Source organism: Manis javanica, chromosome 17 (genome assembly GCF_040802235.1).
Source record: "Manis javanica isolate MJ-LG chromosome 17, MJ_LKY, whole genome shotgun sequence".
Lineage (NCBI taxonomy): Eukaryota > Metazoa > Chordata > Mammalia > Pholidota > Manidae > Manis > Manis javanica.
This window is the reverse complement of record NC_133172.1, coordinates 46,450,708-46,469,305: the sequence shown is the minus strand read 5'-3', so window position 1 is coordinate 46,469,305 and position 18,598 is coordinate 46,450,708. Positions and strand designations below refer to the sequence as shown.

General features: G+C 39.4%; 1 long non-coding RNA gene across 2 annotated transcripts in view; it reads left to right on the top strand.

The window, feature by feature from the left end:
* LOC118973706 (uncharacterized) overlaps positions 1-18,598 on the top strand; it is a 517,996-nt gene that overhangs the window by 77,428 nt on the left and 421,970 nt on the right. Inside the window, exon 1 of one of the 2 annotated variants that reach the window (XR_005063193.2) lies at positions 9,731-10,250. The exons of the other annotated variant lie outside the window; for it this stretch is intronic. This is a non-coding gene — a long non-coding RNA (uncharacterized lncRNA). Of the gene's footprint in view, positions 1-9,730; positions 10,251-18,598 lie in introns of those variants that run through there. 2 annotated transcript variants of the gene reach the window in all.

The window sequence follows — 18,598 nt, the reverse complement described above, 5'->3', positions numbered from 1 at the left end:
AGTTTGGGGACCACTGGATGATGAGAAGAAAGATTCATGGTTGGGAATGTTCAGAGATTGCATGAAATGCCAGAAAAAAAAAATCCCAAACAAAACCTGACCACAAGGTGCCTGAACAGGCCTGCCGCGGAGTACCCATTAGACTCTTAAGTTGGGTTTTCCCCAAATCAGAGGTCGTGGATACAGGTGGTTTATTTGGGGGGTGATTCCAGGAAGCACAGTGAGGGAGCAGAGAAAGCCAGCAGGGGAGGGAGGAGAGCCCACACAGGGAGTTCCGATGAGCTGGTCATTGCTGAGGGCGCTGGGTCCTATCCCACTGAGGGCCGCATGAAGGGTGGCGTAGAACACCCCTCAGAACTGTCCCGCAGAGGGTGGGGAACCTGAGAATTTATCCATGGGCTCCCCCTGCCGGTAGCTGACATGCGTCCTGGGACACTGACTCCCCTCCACTTCTCGTTGCCTGGAGGCAGCTGGGTGGCCTTCCAGGACCCAGTGATCATCTCCTTGGGTTGGAACTCTGTGCCTTATAGGGGCTGAGTCGGGACTGAGGGGAGAGGGCACAGGGCATCAGGAGCCTCTACCATAGACTATTAACTTTGAAGAATTAAGGTTCATTCACCACTCTCATTCGTTTTACTCACATTTGGACACCTATACTGTGCCAGCTGTGCTTAAACTTGGAGATAGAGTGGTGAATCCTCTTAGCCCTGTCTCTTAGACAGCTCAGAGTTAGAAGGGAAGGCAAAGAAACTTACCTAATTTCAAAGTACTCAGAACCACAAGCCTCTCTTCTGTGGGGAGGGCATCAGGCCAGGTGAGATCAGGCCACAGGGCCCTTTGTCATCACTGCACCCACTTGGGAAGTGGAGCAGAGGTGGTCCTTCTGGAAGGGGCTCTGTCATCCCATCTTCATGTGGGAGGAATGGTGTATGTGTGGATGAGAGAAGAGGTTGGTCTTCCCAGTTTTGAGCTTATTTGCTTATTGGCAATCAGTTCCTCTACTCTGCTTCAGGGCCTAAGAATGGACTTACTGCTTATACAAGGAGGGACATTAGCCTTGAAGGAGGACTTCCATGCATGTCAGGCTGTGCACACTCAAATATGTTATCAAGAAGGTCCTGAGGGTATGACAGGTAAAGACAGAGGGACCCAAGGGGGACATTGGTGAGCCACACATGAGCGATCAGACAGATGCTGGGCGCCATTCACGGAGGTGGAGAAGTCAGGCAGAGAGGCTTGCTCTGGGGCAAGGAGGAGGAGCCGAGCTTTGATCTGCTGATGGCAAGGCGTCAGGAAGAGCAGGCCCGGCTGATGGGGTCTAAGACAGCTGCCCATATTGTTTGCACTCTGTCTGCCTGGCCCTGCATGAGTACCACTTCTTCATTTTATGGCATCATTTCCTTCAGATTTCTGCAGCTCTCTCCTCTGGATCTAGCATCCAACTTCCTGCCTTGCCCTGATAATTCTGTCTGGTTCCCAGTAAGTCTGGGTGATGTGGTAGAAGGAGCATCTGATCTGGAATCCCCTGAATGTGGACTCAAAGCCCAGCTTTATCACACAAGGGGTCTGGGATCTACAGCCATCTCTGGTCTTCAATTTCCATTTTTCTCCAACTCTCTTTTCAGAAGTCACCTCCACACGGAGGCCTTCCTTGACATCCTAACTAAAATAGGACCCACTGCATCACTCTAACACTTACTTTGCCTTATTTTTCTCCAAGGCTGTTATTGCCATCTGGCATTTAAATGCTTGCATTTCCTTATTTATTGTGGGTATGTGTCCCAGCAGGTTGTAGGCCGTATGTCGACATACCTTGCTATTTGTTCATTGCTATACCACTCCATGCACAAAATAGTGCCTGGCACATAGTAGGTTCTCAACATATAGTGTTGAATGAATGAATGAAATGAATCAGCCTCTCATGATTGCAGATGTGAAGAGGGCAAGCGTGTGTCCTAGAGAACAGAAGAATCACTTAGCTCTGGAGCCCAAGGACCTAACCCACAAGAAATAGTAAAACCGATTCCCTCCTCACTTTTGTTTGAAACAGAAAAAGGCCTGCATGAAACACACACCAAACATTCATTTGTTCAGCTGGACTTACTGCACCAGCATGTCTAAGGTAATATTTTGTTGGATTTCACCCTGCATTTGAAAGCAAAACAATTCGCATTTGAAAATCTCATTACCAGCATCTTCCCTCCAAATCCATTAACAGCGTGAGTGTTTCTAGCAACTGAGATCACCTCGGATTATAGTATGAAATGCAGCTCTGGGGAAAACTGTATGTTTCAAGATGTTTGTACCATTCAATTGTCAAATATTCACATGGTTATGATTCTCAAAGAAAGCACACAATGTAAGGAAATTGGTAACAAAATAAAAGCTCCAGGATGTATTGAGAGAAGGCGGCCAAAGGATTCCTCCCTGACATACCTAATCCCAGGGATGTGAAATTAAAAACCACACCAGAATATCAATGCTCCACACAGAGGAGGGCCTGCTTTTCCAGAGTGAGATTCCAGGTGTCACCTTGCATAGCAATTGCAGACTTCACCTGATCTTCAAGTCTCCATGCCACCACCTTTTGCACCATCTTACAAACAGGCCTCCTCTTCTCCCAGCCAACCTCTCTGCACCAGCTGAATTCAGCTGTTCACCAATGGCCGAATCCTCATGGACGCCCTTGTCTCGGTGAACTTGGATGACGTCATAGACCATGAGCGCTGCAGAGATTCTGTAAGACTGAAAATGAAAAAGAAGGACAGAAGTGGAGTTCTGTAGTCCGGTGAGTTTGGGAGCTGCAGCAGACACCCTTCCTCTTGCTGCTTCCTACTTCACACAGGTACATTCAAGGCTCTGAGACATCCCACTGTCAAGAGACTTGCTTATATTTATTTAATCTAGCATTGTCCAAAATTAGCTGACATGCGGCCTTAATTGGACCATATAAACTATTCAATTTCGGTGGAAAACTAATTTAATTCCACCCTTGCAACCCACGAGGAGGTAAAGAACAGGGAAGTTACTCCAAGTGCTTGATCACTGGCTAGTTAACAGCAGGGGCAGGAAGGCTTGGATGCGGGGGACTGTGACACTCAGCTCAGGGCCCCTCTACTGCCTCCTTCAGTTCACTTCAATTCACTGAAATTCTACCCCATCCCATTCCATCCACTCCATGTGTATTTCTTGAGCACCCGCCTTACGCAGGAGCTGTTCTGGGTCTGGGGTTACGCTGGTGAACTGAGCTCAAGACTGAGCAGTGCAGAATCGGCCTTTGCCCTCACAGAGCTAAGAGTCTAATATATAGTTCTCATTATTGTCTTCCCTTCTTCTCTCCCTCCCTCCCCTCTGAAAGAGAGTCCCCCCTCTCTCTTTCATTCCAGATCATCCCTCACTCTGAACAAGATAAATGGTCCCCAAACTCCACTTCAATTGCATCAGTCCCTGGATGAGGACCTTAACTGGTTCCTTTTTGTCTCTCAGAACAGCTTTAGTCTGTGGGACTGTGAGCTGTGTGACAGTAGGGCCTGTGCTGGTCCATTCACTCTGTGGAGCAGGACTCCTGGCTCATAGCCGGTGCTCAGTTGCTGCCTCTCCTATGGAGAATGTTTGTCAGTCCCATAAAGCATCCTCAGACCTTATGCTCTGACCTTCTCTGCTCAGCCTGAATCCTTCCCTCCAACCCAGGTAGCTTGATGGGCTCTTCACACAGCCCTACATGCCTTTCCTTGTGATTTTCCTTGAACTGATTCCCCAGGAAGGGAATGCAAACATTCAACCCTCCCATGTGGGTTCAAATCTCATAGCCAGCTCAATGTTTTTGCCTCTTTTAGGAAGACTTCATGGAAATTCTGTTTCCTTCCTCCCTCCTTTTCTTCCATACTCTTCATCCGGCATTATGCCAGGACCTATAAATATAAATATGAATCACAAGTAACCCCTGTCTTTGAGGATGTCATGGTCCAGTGGAGAAGGTGGACAAGTAAATAATTATAATGCAGTGTAATTTTGTCATGGCAGAGGCATACACAAGCTGTCAAAGGTCTACAAATGGAGAAGCAGCTCATTGGGGTCAGGAAAGGCCTCCAAAAGAAGGAGATTTACTAGCTGATCTTTGAAGTACAATATATGTAAGACCTGAAAAAACTTGCTTGAGTTGGTGCAGAGGAGGAGAGTCTCAGACATGAGAAAGAGCTGCAAACCAAGGGTATCGCATCTTCTAAATTCACCAGCTAAGGGCAGGAGACCTTATCATCTCAAAATGTTATGTATAGATGTTAGACCTCAGATCAAGTCTGATTCTGTGATTTATTCTTCTAAGACAAATTGTCAGCTTCAGTGCATCACTTATAAAATCAGAGCATTCTTAGCCCAGGGATCAGCACGTAATAGGTGCTCAGTTAATATTTGTTGAACAAATGAACGAACATCTACTTCACAGTGTTTATTATTAAAAGTATTTCAGGTGGTAAAGTTGCTTGTCCGGTGTTAGTTCCGAGAGGCGAGGATTGGCTGAAATGAGGGGAGCTGTGGTTCACCTGTTCCCCCCTAAGAAGATTCCCTAACTTTTATGAACTCCTTTTTCTTGCCTCCAACTTCAGCCTTGACCTTTCTGTTCAAATGTGGATTATAAGCTAAGGGGAGCCTATTGTCCACCTCCTTCTCACGTGTTCTTTGTGCAGCATCACATGGGCTGGTGAACACCCCCTTAAAATGGCCAGTTGATTGGGTTTCTATTATACCTGACCTTTTCTTCATTTTCCTGACCTCTTACCCTGCATTAAAACAAAAACTTTCTGTGTCACACTCCCCTGTCCTGGCTGGCTCTTCCGAACTGTGCTGTTATTTTCTCCTCTGGTGAGTTTCTCCAGTGAGCTCTGCTGCCCGCTGTGCCCCCTGAAGTAGAACCATGTTCTAGGCATTCCCTTTGCTGTAGCAGAAACTGGGAGGCCACAGGTGGCAGAGGGCAATTGGCATTTCTCCAGCAAATATCTGTGCCAGTCACTGTGTCGGGGTCTCACAGTTGGTATCACATTTAATCCTTACAGTGACCAAGGTTGTGGCAGAAATTCAAAGTTCAGTTGTCATCACAGGCTGATGAAATCAGACTCTCACAGCTGGGGTCTAGAGGTTGGCATTTTTAAAAAGGTGCTCCAGTCCATTCTAATCTGCAGGCAAAGTTTTGGGTCATTGCCTTATGGTAGGCTGCCTCTCAGTAAACATGTTTCTCAGAATTTTAGGAGCCATCATTATAAATATGAGTTTGAGGAGGAACGGGTACTTGGAGTGAGGCCATTCTTGCCATTTTTCAGTCCTTAGGCAAGAACAAATCAGTTCTCTTGGGAATAACCTAGTCAATCAGAAATACTACCTGAGCCTTTTGCCCAAACGTAAGGGAACATGAAATGCCAACAGCAGCAATACCTAGGGGACATTTCATAGGGTAACACAGAAAGGAAGTCTAACACGAATAGCTTTTCCACATAACAAGGGAGAGTTTTCCAGGTAGCACACATCCTTCGAGTTGTGTTCATGGTGCCAAGAGTCAGTGTGGCCTTGTTAAGATCTGCGTTTAAGATCCACCACTGCAGAGGATTACAGACAGAAAATGTAATCTAGGAAGACGTTGTGTGCATTTTGCAAGTCCCACCCTAAAAAGGGTAACAAATTCCTTTATTGAGATGAACAGAAAGAGCTTACGAGAGTAATTGTTATCGCTTCGATGAGACAATCTTGATACTGTTTCAGGATCATTTCCCTAAGCTACATGTGCCTGAGGTTCCTCTGATTCTTTGATGGGAAGAATTAGAATTAATACCAGAAATGTACAGTCATGATGCTGACCATTAGTTGTAGTTCGATACATATTTGTTTACATATTTCATACCTAAATTACTTTAATGCTTTCCATTTCATAGGTTCAGTCATTTCCTGTCATTATGTTATTAGTTAAAGGAATCCCTCCAGGTTTGTAAAGATGGATATTTAAGAAGGGTAAGCCTAGCTGAGTTTGTACGTGTCCATGTTCTCCAACCCTTGATGGGAAAACTAGGCAAGCAGTGCCGTTTTACAAAGTATAGGAGGAATACTTTAGATTCTTTTGGGGAGAGCCCCTAAAATAAGTGTGTCCTGTTGTGCAGCCTTTTATAGTGGAAAAACTGGTGTGTTAAAAGTCTGTTATTAAAATACAGTAAAATTAACTGGCCAGACATGCAAATTGGTCCTAGAAAAGTGAAAGAAGAAAATCCTTTGGAGTCATTTCAACAGCATAATGGAGAGGTTTAAAGCATGGACACTGGAGGTAGGCTTCTTGGATTTAAATGCCAGTTCTGCCACTAATTCCTGTATGACACTGGGCAAGTCACTTACCTTCTCTCTGCTCCGTTGTCTTGCCAATGGTTTCAGCCCCAGGCAAGTTCGCTATGAATTCAATGTGACCAAAGAAATTGACAGCAAAACGTTCTTGGTGTGAAGGGGTTATACCCAACTTTATTTCCAGGTGGCAGGTCAGTCACTAAAATCCCATTCATTCAGAGCGAGTCTGCATGCAGCAAGCTGGTCTCTGCCTCTGGGCCCATCTGTCTGCACAGGTGTCCTGCACAGCCATTCTCTGTGCCTCTGTCCTCAGCGCTGCCACCACTCCAGCCTCTCCTTTGCTCTCCTGCAGCCTTGCAGCTGTGCCACCATGTCGTGCCCAGAGCACTGGGTGGAGTTCTTTATATAGAGTCAGCAGCCATGTATTGTCCACAGGTATACAGTGAGCTAGCCAACCAGGGCCAGGTGAGAATCCTGGCCTCAGGAACTCTCATCTTATCCACACCCATATTCCTCTGTACTGACATGGAGATGACAACAGCATTGACCATCAGAATCTTACTATGAGGAGTACATCTGTTAATATTTGTAAAACATGTAGAATGGTGCCAGGCACATAATAAATATTACATATGTGGTGTTAAAACCAACGAGGTCCCCCAGTATTTCTCAAATTTCGCTGAATATATGTATCGCATGGGGATTTTGTAGAAAGGCAGGCTCTGTTTCAGTAGGTTTGGAGTCGGGCCCGAGAGTCCCTGTTTCTAACAAGCTCCCAGGTAATGCCGAGGCGGCTGAGTCCCTGCCACACTCGGTAGTCGCAGTCGCGGTCTCCGTTCTTCAGTTGGATGGGGGAGGAGGATTCAGGCGTGACTCCTCTGCTCAGCAGCCAAGGGCTGTGAGGGCTTCAGCCTCCCAACTCTCTCCAGGACCCGGGCGCTTCCAGTCACCAGTGGCATTCAGTGTGCTGGCTTCCCCCTGAGGGCTGGGGATTCCGATCGCACAGGGCAGCATCTAGATCAGTCTACCTTTCCCACTGTGAATATGGGCCTCCCCAGTGTAAGTTTCCTTGGGAGTTACTATACAAAAATGGTTTGATTCACCTCTGGCTTGAGCTGCCTCTGCAAGTACTCTTTTTGTGATTCTGCTTTGATCATTTCTAAGCCTAAGAACAGGGCCTGGGGGAAAGATGAGACCACCGCTCTCTCCACTGAGAAACGTGGCTTACCCCCTCCACTCTCAAACTAAAATTCTGATTATTCATTTTTTGAGTGCATGTTCTACAATTAGCTTAAATTTACTGTCTACCAAGTGGATTGATGAACGTTTCTTTAATTGCTTCTTGGTATATTGCATATATTTAAGGCATCCAAAAAAGGTTTTAGGAAAACTAGAGTGAAAAGCATATAGAACGCTCAATTTGTTGAGATAAAGACTAAAGGCTCAGGGTGAGTCAGAGAATGATCTATGCTGCGGTTGTTTATTGGTTCATATTACACCTGCCATCTCAGCATTCAGGGAGGAGTATCTACTCTTGGCTACCTGGGTAATGAATGTGTCTACTTGGTAGGTAGTAGAGACAGATTTATGGCCTTATGGTTTGATGGGCTAACCAGATACTCAAGAATGTTGTTGCCAACTTACCAGAAAATTAGCAAATTTCTCCAAGTAAGCATGCTTAAGAAAGGGAAGGAGGAAGAATTACTTAAAGCAATCACAGATAACATTGAAAAATGAATCATTAGCAAAAACAAGATTCCATGGAAAACAAATATTTCACCATGCTTTGGTGCCCTTCATTGATGCCCACCTGTTGTAAGTCACTGCTGAATTGTGCCCTGATGTTTTCTCAGGTTCTTGTATATGGTTTTTTTCCATTTCTTCCCATTACTTAAAAAATGTTAGCTCCTTTTTAAAAACAGACATATCATAAATATACAATGAAAGGCACCGATCTTAAAGTACAGTTTAATGAGCTTTCACAACTGCACATGGCCATGCAACTCACATCTCTGCCAAGACAGAATGTTTCCTTTGCCCCCAAAACATTCCTCTTCCTCCTTCCAGTCTATCTTCCCCTGGCCCCTGGAAAACACCACTCTGATTTCTTTCAACAGAGATGAATTTAGCCCATTCTGGAGCTCCATGTAAATCAAATTGTGCGAGATGTATACTTTTGTGTTTGGCTTTTTTTTACAGCATAATGTATTTGATGTTCATTTGTATTGTTGCATCTATCAGTAATTCATTCCTATTTATTGCTGAGCAGCATTCTGTTGTATGATTGTAACTCATTTATCCATTCACTTGTTGAAGGCCATGTGGGTCATTTTTAGTTTACGGCTATTATGAATAAAGCTGATATGAATATTCTTGTGCAAGTCTTACTGTACACATATTTTCATTTCTCCTGGGTAAATGCATTGAAGCGGAATTGCTGGATCATAGGGTAGGTGAATGTTTTATTTCATGGGAAACTCCCAGACAGATTTCCAAAGTGGCCATACTGTTTTGTGCTCCTGACATTAATATTTAAGACTTCTTGTTGCTCCACATACTGACCTGCGTTTGCTGTTGTCAGTCTTAAGCGTCAGCCATTGTAGTACATATAGAGTCGTATCTCATTTTTGTTTTAAATTGTATTTCCCTGATGACTAATGCGGTTGACCCCTTCCTCCAGGTGCTTACTGGCAGCCATTCACATGTATTCTTTTTTGAACTGCATGTTCAAGTCTTTTTTTTTATTAAAAAAATTGGGTTGTCTTTTAAAGATTGAGGTATGAGGAGTTCTTTATCTATTTTGGATCCAAAGGATTGTTACATATGTTTTGTGAATATTTTCACCTAGTCTGAATCTAACTTAGTCTTTTTCTTAATGATGTCTTTTCATAAAATTTTTTTTCAAAACTTTGATAGTCTAATGTGTCAAATTTTCCCCTCATGCATGATTAGTGCATTCTCATTCCTGTCTAAGTAGTCTGTGTCTACTTGAAGGTTGCAAAGATATTCTCCTGTGGTTTCATTTGGCAATTTTATTGTTTTAAGCATTTATATTGATATGATCCAAGTTGAATTAATCTTTGTGTGTGATAGGAGGCATGAGTTGAAGTTCCTTTTTACCCCATACAAGTAGATTCTGTTCCAGTACTGTTTATTGAAAAAACTCTCCTTTTTCCCATTGAATTGCTTAGGTTCCATAACCAAAAATCACTTGGTTATATAAGTGTGGATCTTTTGGACTCTTCTCTTCTACTGATCTATATGTCTTTCATTACCAGTAACATAGTGTCTTGATTATCTTAAAATCTGGCAGTGTAAGAGTCCTTAGTATCTTACTCTTCAAGATTATTTGGCTTTTCTAGGTTCTCTGCATTTCCATTTAAAAATGATCTTATCAATTTCAACAAATAAAAACTGAGGCATTTTAAAATTGAGGTTTAAATAATATACAGATCTTAAGAGTATAGTTCAATGAGTTTTGACAAACATATATACCCAGTAAACCATGGTCTTTGTCAAGACATTTCAATTATCCCAGAATGCTTCATCGAGCCCCTTCCTGGTCATTCTGACCTCCCAGAAGTAAAAGTTGTCCTGATTTCTATCACAGAATGTTAGTTGTGCCAATTGTAGACTTCCTGAAAGTGCAACCAAGCAGTGTGTACTCTCGTGTGGATGCTTTTCTCTCCACATAGTGCTTTTGCTTTCTCTGTCATTGGTTTGTTATTATTGCTGAGTATCATGCCACTGCATGAATACACCACAGTGTGTTCGTCCTCTTATCTCTTGATGGACACTAGGGGAGCTACCAGCTTTTGGCTGTTATGTATAAAGCTGCTGTGAATAAGTTGGTAAAAGACTTTTTGTGGATATGTGCTTTCGTTTTTCTTAGGTAAATATCTTAGAGTGGAATTGCTGGTTGCAGACTAAATGTAAGTTTAACTCTTTGAGAAACTGTTAGAACTCCTTCCAGAGCAACTATTTTACAGTCCCCCCAGCAATGTATAAGAGTTCTGGGTGTTCCATAGCTTCACAAAAACTTGGAGTTCATTTTTGCCATTTTATGGGTGTGTCATGATATCTCATAGTTTTAATTTGCTATTCCCTGGTGACTAGAGGTAATTAGTAAATTTTTATATGCATATGTATTTTGTGAAATGTCTGTTCAAATCTTTTGCCCATTATTTATTGGGTTATTATTTAGTTGTAGAAGTTATTTATGAATAGATATTATGTAATATATAAAAATAAGGTTAGATATAATTGTATATTGTACAATTTTATATTATATATTTACATATGACATGTATTTTAAGTTTATATCTATTATATATTAGATACATGTCCATTATCAGCTATTTCTTATGAATATCTTTTCCCAGTTTGTGGCCTGTTTATTCATTTCTTAATAGTCTTTTGATGAACCGAAGTCTCTTTTTAAAAGTCGCTTTTTGATGAAGTATGACTTTCCAATTTTATAGTTACTGATTTCTATATCCTATCTCAGAAGTCTTATCTACCCCAAGTTCACAAAATATTCTATTTTTTCCTAGGCATTTTATAGTGTTAGCTTTTATGTTTAAGTCTATGTTTTCTGTGACATTGATAAATTCACTACTTCAGTACTTAAGGAAAACTACAGTTTTTCTTTGTTTTCATATTATTTAGGATTTTTTATGTACACTATTATGTGTCTGCAACTAAGGGCAGCTTTACTTCTTTAAGTCTGTTCTATATGTCTTTCATTTTTTATTATACTGCCTACAGTCTCTAGTACAATGTTGAATAGAAGTGGTGAGAGTGGACATCCCAGTCTTTTTCCTGGCTTAAGTGGAAAAGCATTAAATATAATGTTAGTTGTAAGTTCCTCATAGATAATGTTATTAGGTTTAAGGAGGTTTCCTCTGTTCCTAGTCAGTGAGGGTTTTTTTCCCTCTAAATCATGAATTGTCAAAAGCTTTTCAGTACCTGCTGAGGTTACATAGTCCCCCCTTACTCTATTAATGTGACAAATTTTATTGATAATTGAATGTCAACTCACTTTGCATTCTTGTGACTTAGTCATGTTGTGTTATATAATAGATTATTGAATTTGATTTGCTAATATTGTGTTAAGGACTTTTTATGAGGCCTATTTTCTTGAATGATCTATGTTTATGACATTATTGGCCTGTGGTTTTCTTGGCTTGAGATGTCTTTATTTGGTTGTGGCATTAAGTTTATGGTAGCCTCATATGAAGAGGCTGAATTGTGTCCCCTTCCCTGGTTGTTTTGAAAAGTTTTGTCTAGGATTAGTATTATATTTTCCTTAAATCTCTGATAAAACTCACCAGGAAAATGATGTAGGCCTGCAGTTTTCTTTGTGGGAAGATATTTAATTACAAATTCACTTTCTTTAATGGATATGTGGCTATTTAGGTTTTCTACATCTTAAGTCACTATTGATGGATTGTGTGTTCCATGGAATTGGTGCATTTCACCTAAGTTTTCAGATTATGGATGTAAAGTTGTTAATGTTTTCTCCTTACTTTGATATATGTAGGATCCTAGAGACATTATTGATACTGATTCTTTGTGTTTTACTCTTTTTATTTGATTAGTCTAGCTGGAGTTTTATCAGTTTGACTAAACTTTTCAAAGAACTGTTGTCATTTTTTTCATGATTTTTGACTATTTTCTCTTTCATCATTTTCCACCCTTTATTATTTTCCTCCTGCATACTTTGAGTTTAATTCCCTCATTTTTAAATCTTTTAAAATTAAAGCTTAGGTAATTACATTTTTTTTTCTCTTCTCATATGAGCCTTCAGAGCTCTAAGTTTACTTCTAAGCACTACTTTAGCTGCATCCTACAAATTTTGGTATGTTGTGGGTTTTTTTCCTAATTGAAAATATTTTCATATTCCCTTCATAATTTCTCCTTTGATTTATGGATGATTTAGAAGTGTGTTGCTTAATTTCCAGTGTTTTTGGGTTTTCCTGAAATCTTGTTATTAATATTTCAATTCCATTTCATCAGAAAACAAACTGTTGGATTTGAATCCTTTTATATTTAAGATTTATTTTCTGGCCCAGAATATGGTATATGTCTTGATGAATATTCCATGTGGACTTGTATAGACTGTCAATTTAGATTGAGTTGATTATGGTGTTTACCTTTTGTACATTCTTCTTGATTAAAAAAAAATCTACTTGTTGTTCTACACCGAATGTTCGTGTCCCCTGCTCCGCCATTTATGTTTGAAACCCTAATCTTCACCATGATGGTATTAGGAGTTGGGGCCTTTGGTAGGTGATTAGGTCATGAGGGTGGAGCCCTCGTAAATGGATTAATGCCCTTACAGAAGAGATCTCAGTTCTCTTGCCCCTTCTGCCATGTGAAGACAGCAAAAAGACAGATGTCTGAACCAGGGAGAGGGTTCTCACCATATGCCAAATCTGTTGGTGCCTTGATCTTAGACTTACCAACCCCTAGAACTGTGAGAAATAAGTTATGTTGTTTATAAGTCACCCAGTCTATGATACTCTAACAGCCAAAATTGACTAAGGCACTTGGTCTTTTAAGAACTGAGAGAAGTATTGAATTCTCCAACTCTTAATTCTAAATTTATCATTTTTCCCATTCTGTCAAATTTTTCTTCAGTTTTATACAGGTATGATTGTTATAGCCTCTTGATGAATTAAAGCTCTTGTAATTATTAAATGTCCTTCTTTGTATCTGGTAATACTTGTCTTGAAGTCTAGGTATATTGTGTACATTGACATAGCTCTCTAGCTTTCTTGTAATAGTATTTGCATGGTATCTTTACCCGTTACTTCTAACCTATTTGTTCACTTGTATACATGATGTAATTGGGGTTTGATTATCTTAATCCAATCTAACAAATGTTTCTTTTATTGGAAGTGTTTAGTTCATTTTGTTCTTTTTCTTTTCTTGCCTCCCCTTGGATTAATTAAACATGCATCAATAATCCATTATATCTTGTCAACTGGGTTAGTAGCTCTAACTCCTTATTCTATATTTTTAGTAGTTTTACAATATACATCCTTATAACAATGTGCCTTTTAATTGCTGTTTTATCACTTCACATTTAATGTAAGAACCATTGCAGTATAGTGTTATTTTCTCCTCATCCCTTTGTGCTAATGTATTCTCACATTTTATTTCTATACATTATAACCCAAAATGCATTGTTACTATTTTGATTTAAAAAATCATTTTTTTTTAAAACTAAGAAATGAGAGGAAAAATACTTGATATTTATTCATATGTTTTCTGTTTGTGGTGTTCTCCACTCCTGTGTGAAAATTTGAATTTCCATCTGGTATTGCTTTCCTTTTTTCTGAATAACTTTTAAACATTTCTTGTACAGGTCTTACAGCTATGAAGTTTGAGTTTTGTCTGTCTTGGAATTTCTTTATTTGCCATCATTTTAAAGGGTGTTTGCTCTGGATATAGAATTAAAGATTAATAATGTTTTAATTTTAGCACTTGACAGACATTGTTCTATTGTTTTTTTGGCTGCATTATTTCTGGTGAAAAATCAGTGGAAATCATTACTATATTCTTTCCTCCTGTATGTTATGTGTCCCTACTCTGGTTACTTCTAAGATTTTTATCTTTGATTTATCACAATTATCATTAGTCCTAATGTGTTTTTCTTTGCATATCATTGTTTGGGTTTATTATTGGGATTTTTCAATCTGTGAGTTAATATTTGTCATCAAGCTGGAAAATTTTCAGCCATTATTTCACCAAATATTTTCCCTACCCCAATCTGTCTCCTCTCCTTTCAGGACTCTAATTTCATGTATATTAGACTACTTGCTATTATCTCATGGGTGAGGCTCTATTTGTTTGATTTAGCCTTTTTATTCCAGTATTCCTTTTTTTTTTCTGTTCAGATACTTAATATTGCTTCATCTACAAGTTTATTTATCTGTACTTTTGCAGGGTTTAATCTGTTGCTTAGCCCATTCAGTGGATTTTTAAAATTTCAGACATTGTATTTTTTCAGTTTTAGAATTTCCATTGGATTCTTTTTAACATTCATTTTATATTTTAGAACAATTTAAAAGAAAAATGATACAGAAAGTTTGGATTCTCATCTACCCCTTCTTTTCTCTCCCTTTGCATAGTTTTCCCTATTAAAACCTTGCCTTAGTATAGTACAATTGCTACAATTGATGAGTCGATATTGACATATTATTACTCACTAAGTCCACAGTTTATATTAGGGTCCACTCTTTGTATAGGTCAGTGGACTTAGACAAAAGCCTAATGGTATGTATACACCATTCGGTGGTGTTCAGAATAGTTTCACTATCTTAAAATCCCTGTGTCTCACCTAACTTACTTACCCATTCCTTCCTCCCTATCTCCAAACCCCTGGCATTCACTTTTCTTTCTACTGTCCCCATAGTTTTATCTTTCCTGGAATGTCATATAATTGGAATCATATAGTATGTAGCCTTTAGGACATAGCAATATGCATTTAAGAGACCTCCATATCTTTTTTTTCCTATAATCCCTTTTATTTATCTATCTATCTATCTATCTATCTATCTATCTATCTATCTATCTATCTATCTATCTATCTATTTATTTTTTTGTATCATTAATCTACAATTACATGAAGAACATTATGATTACTAGGCTCCCCCCTTCACCAAGTCCCCCCCACATACCCCTTCACAGTCACTGTCCATCAACATAGTAAGATGCTGTAAAATCACTACTTGTCTTCTCTGTGTTGCACAGCCCCTCCCCGTGCCACCCCCCACTACACATGCTAATCGTAATGCCCCCTTTCTTTTTCCCCGACCTTATCCCTCCCTTCCCACCCATCCTCCCCAGTCTCTTTCCCTTTGGTAACTGTTAGTCCATTCTTGGGTTCTGTGATTCTGCTGCTGTTTTGTTCCTTCAGGTTTCCTTTGTTCTTATACTCCACATATGAGTGAAATCATTTGGTACTTGTCTGTCTCTGCCTGGCTTAGTTCACTGAGCATAATACCCTCTAGCTCCATCCATGTTGTTACGAATGGTAGGATCTGTTTTTTTCTTATGGCTGAGTAATATTCCATTGTGTATATATACCACATCTTCTTTATCCATTCATCTACTGATGGACATTTACGTTGCTTCCATATCTTGGCTATTGTAAATAGTGCAGCGATAAACATAGGTGTGCATCTGTCTTTTTCAAACTGGAGTGTTGAATTCTTAGGGTAAATTCCTAGAAGTGGAATTCCTGGGTCAAATGGTATTTCTGTTTTGAGCATTCTGAGGAACCTCTATACTGCTTTCCACAACGGTTGAACTAATTTACATTCCCACCAGCAGTGTAGGAGGGTTCCCCTTTCTCCACAACCTCACCAACATTTGTTGTTGTTTGTCTTTTCGATGATGGTGATCCTTACTGGTGTGAGGTGATATCTCATTGTGGTTTTAATTTGCATTTCTCTGATGATTAGTGATGTGGAGCATCTTTTCATGTGTCTGTTGGCCATCTGAATTTCTTCTTTAGAGAACTGTCTATTTAGCTCCTCTGCCCATTTTTTAATTGGATTATTTGCTTTTTGTTTGTTGAGCTGTGTGAGCTCTTTATATATTTTGAATGTCAATCCTTTATCGGATCTGTCATTTATGAATATATTCTCCCATACTGTAGGATACCTTTTTGTTCTATTAATGGTGTCCTTTGCTGTACAGAAGCTTTTTAACTTGATATAGTCCCACTTGTTCATTTTTTCTTTTGTTTCCCTTGCCCCGGGAGATATGTTTATGAAAAAGTCACTCATGTTTATGTCCATGAGATTTTTGCCTATGTTTTTTTCTAAGAGTTTTATGGTTTCATGACTTACATTCAGGTCTGATCCATTTTGAATTTACTTTTTTGTATGGGGTTAGACAGTGATCCAGTTTCATTCTCTTACATGTAGCTGTCCAGTTTTGCCAGCACCGTCTGTTGAAGAGACTGTCATTTCCCCATTGTATGTCCATGGCTCCTTTATCAAATATTAATTGACCATATATGTTTGGGTTAATGTTTGGAGTCTCTATTCTGTTCCACTGGTCTGTGGCTCTGTTCTTGTGTCAGTATCAAATTGTCTTGATTACTGTGGCTTTGTAGTAGAGCTTGAAGTTGGGGAGCAAGATCCCTCCCACTTTATTCTTCCTTGTCAGGATTGCTTTGGCTATTCGGGGTCTTTGGTGTTTCCATATGAATTTTTGAACTATTTGTTCCAGTTCATTGAAGAATGCTGTTGGTAATTTGATAGGGATTGCATCGAATCTGTATATTGCTTTGGGCAGGATGGCCATTTTGATGATATTAATTATCCCTAGCCAGGATCATGGGATGAGTTTCCATTTGTTAGTGTCCTCTTTAATTTCTCTTGAGAGTGTCTTGTAGTTTTCAGGGTATAAGCCTTTCATTTCCTTGGTTAGGTTTATTCCTAGGTATTTTATTCTTTCTGATGCTATTGTGAATGGAATTGGTTAGTGTACAGGAAAGCCACAGATTTCTGTGTGTTAATTTTGTATCCTGCAACTTTGCTGAATTCCGATATTAGTTTTGTTCTTGGGTAGTTTTTTGATTACTGCTTTAATTTCATTGCTGGTAATTGGTCTGTTTAGATTTTCTGTTTCTTTCTGGGTCAGTCTTGGAAGGTTGTATTTTTCTAGGAAGTTGTCCATTTCTCCTAGGTTTTCCAGCTTGTTAGCATATAGGTTTTCATAGTATTCTCTAATAATTCTTTGTATTTCTGTGTGGTACATCGTGATTTTTCTTTTCTCGTTTCTGATTCTGTTGATGTGTGTTGACTCTCCTTTTCTCTTAATAAATCTGGCTAGAGGCTTATCTATTTTGTTTATTTTCTCGAAGAACCAGCTGTTGGTTTCATTGATTTTTTCTTTTGTTTTATTCTTCTCAATTTTATTTATTTCTTCTCTGATCTTTATTATGTCCCTCTGTCTGCTGACCTTAGTCCTTATTTGTTCTTCTTTTTCCAATTTTGATAATTGTGACATTAGACTATTCATTTGGGATTGTTCTTCCTTCTTTAAATATGCCTGGATTGCTATATAATTTCCTCTTAAGACTGCTTTTGCTGCATCCTACAGAAGTTGGGGCTTTGTGTTGTTGTTGTCGTTTGTTTCCATATATTGCTGGATCTTCATTTTAATTTGGTCATTGATCCATTGATTATTTAGGAGCATGTTGTTACGCCTCCATGTGTTTATGAGCTTTTTTGCTTTCTTTGTACAATTTATTTCTAGTTTTATACCTTTGTGGTTTGCAAGTTGGTTGGTAGGATTTAAATCTTTTGGAATTTACTGAGGCTCTTTTTGTGGGCTAGTATGTGGTCTATTCTGGAGAATGTTCCATGTGCACTTGAGAAGAATGTATGTCCTGTTGCTTTTGGATGTAGAGGTCTATAAATGTCTATTAGGTCCATCTGTTCTAGTGTGTTGTATAGTGCCTCTGTGTCCTTATTTATTTTCTGTCTGGTGGATCTGTCCTTTGGAGTGAGTGGCATGTTAAAGTTTCCCAAAATGAATGCATTGCATTCTATTTCCTCCTTTAATTCTGTTAGTATTTGTTTCACATATATTGGTGCTCCTGTATTGGGTGCATATATGTTTATAATGGTTATATCCTCTTGTTGGACTGAGCTGTTTATCATTATGTAATGTCCTTCTTTATTTCTTGTTACTTTCTTTATTTTGAAGTCTATTTTGTCTGATACTAATATTGCAACACCTGCTTTTTTCTCTCTGTTGTTTGCATGAAATATCTCTTTCCATTCCTTGACTTTTAATATGTGCATGTCTTTGAGTTTGAGGTGAGTCTCTTGTAAGCAGCATATAGATGGGTCTTGCTTTTTTATCTGTTGTATTACTCTGTGTCTTTTGATTGGTGCATTCAGTCCATTTACATTTAGGGTGATTATTGAAAGATACGTATTTATTGCCATTGCAGGCTTTAGATTCATGGTTACCAAAGGTTCAAGTTTAGCTTCTTTACTACCTTACTGTCTAACTTAACTCACTTATTGAGCTATTATAAACACAGTCTGATGATTATTTCTCTCCCTTCTTATTCCTCCTCCTCCATTCTTCATATGTTGGGTGTTTTGTTCTGTGCTCTTTTTAGGAGTGCTCCCATCTAGAGCAGTCCCTCTAAGATACCCTGTAGAGGTGGTTTGTGGGAGGCAAATTCCCTCAACTTTTGCCTGTCTGGGAATTGTTTAATTCCTCCTTCATATTTAAGTGATAA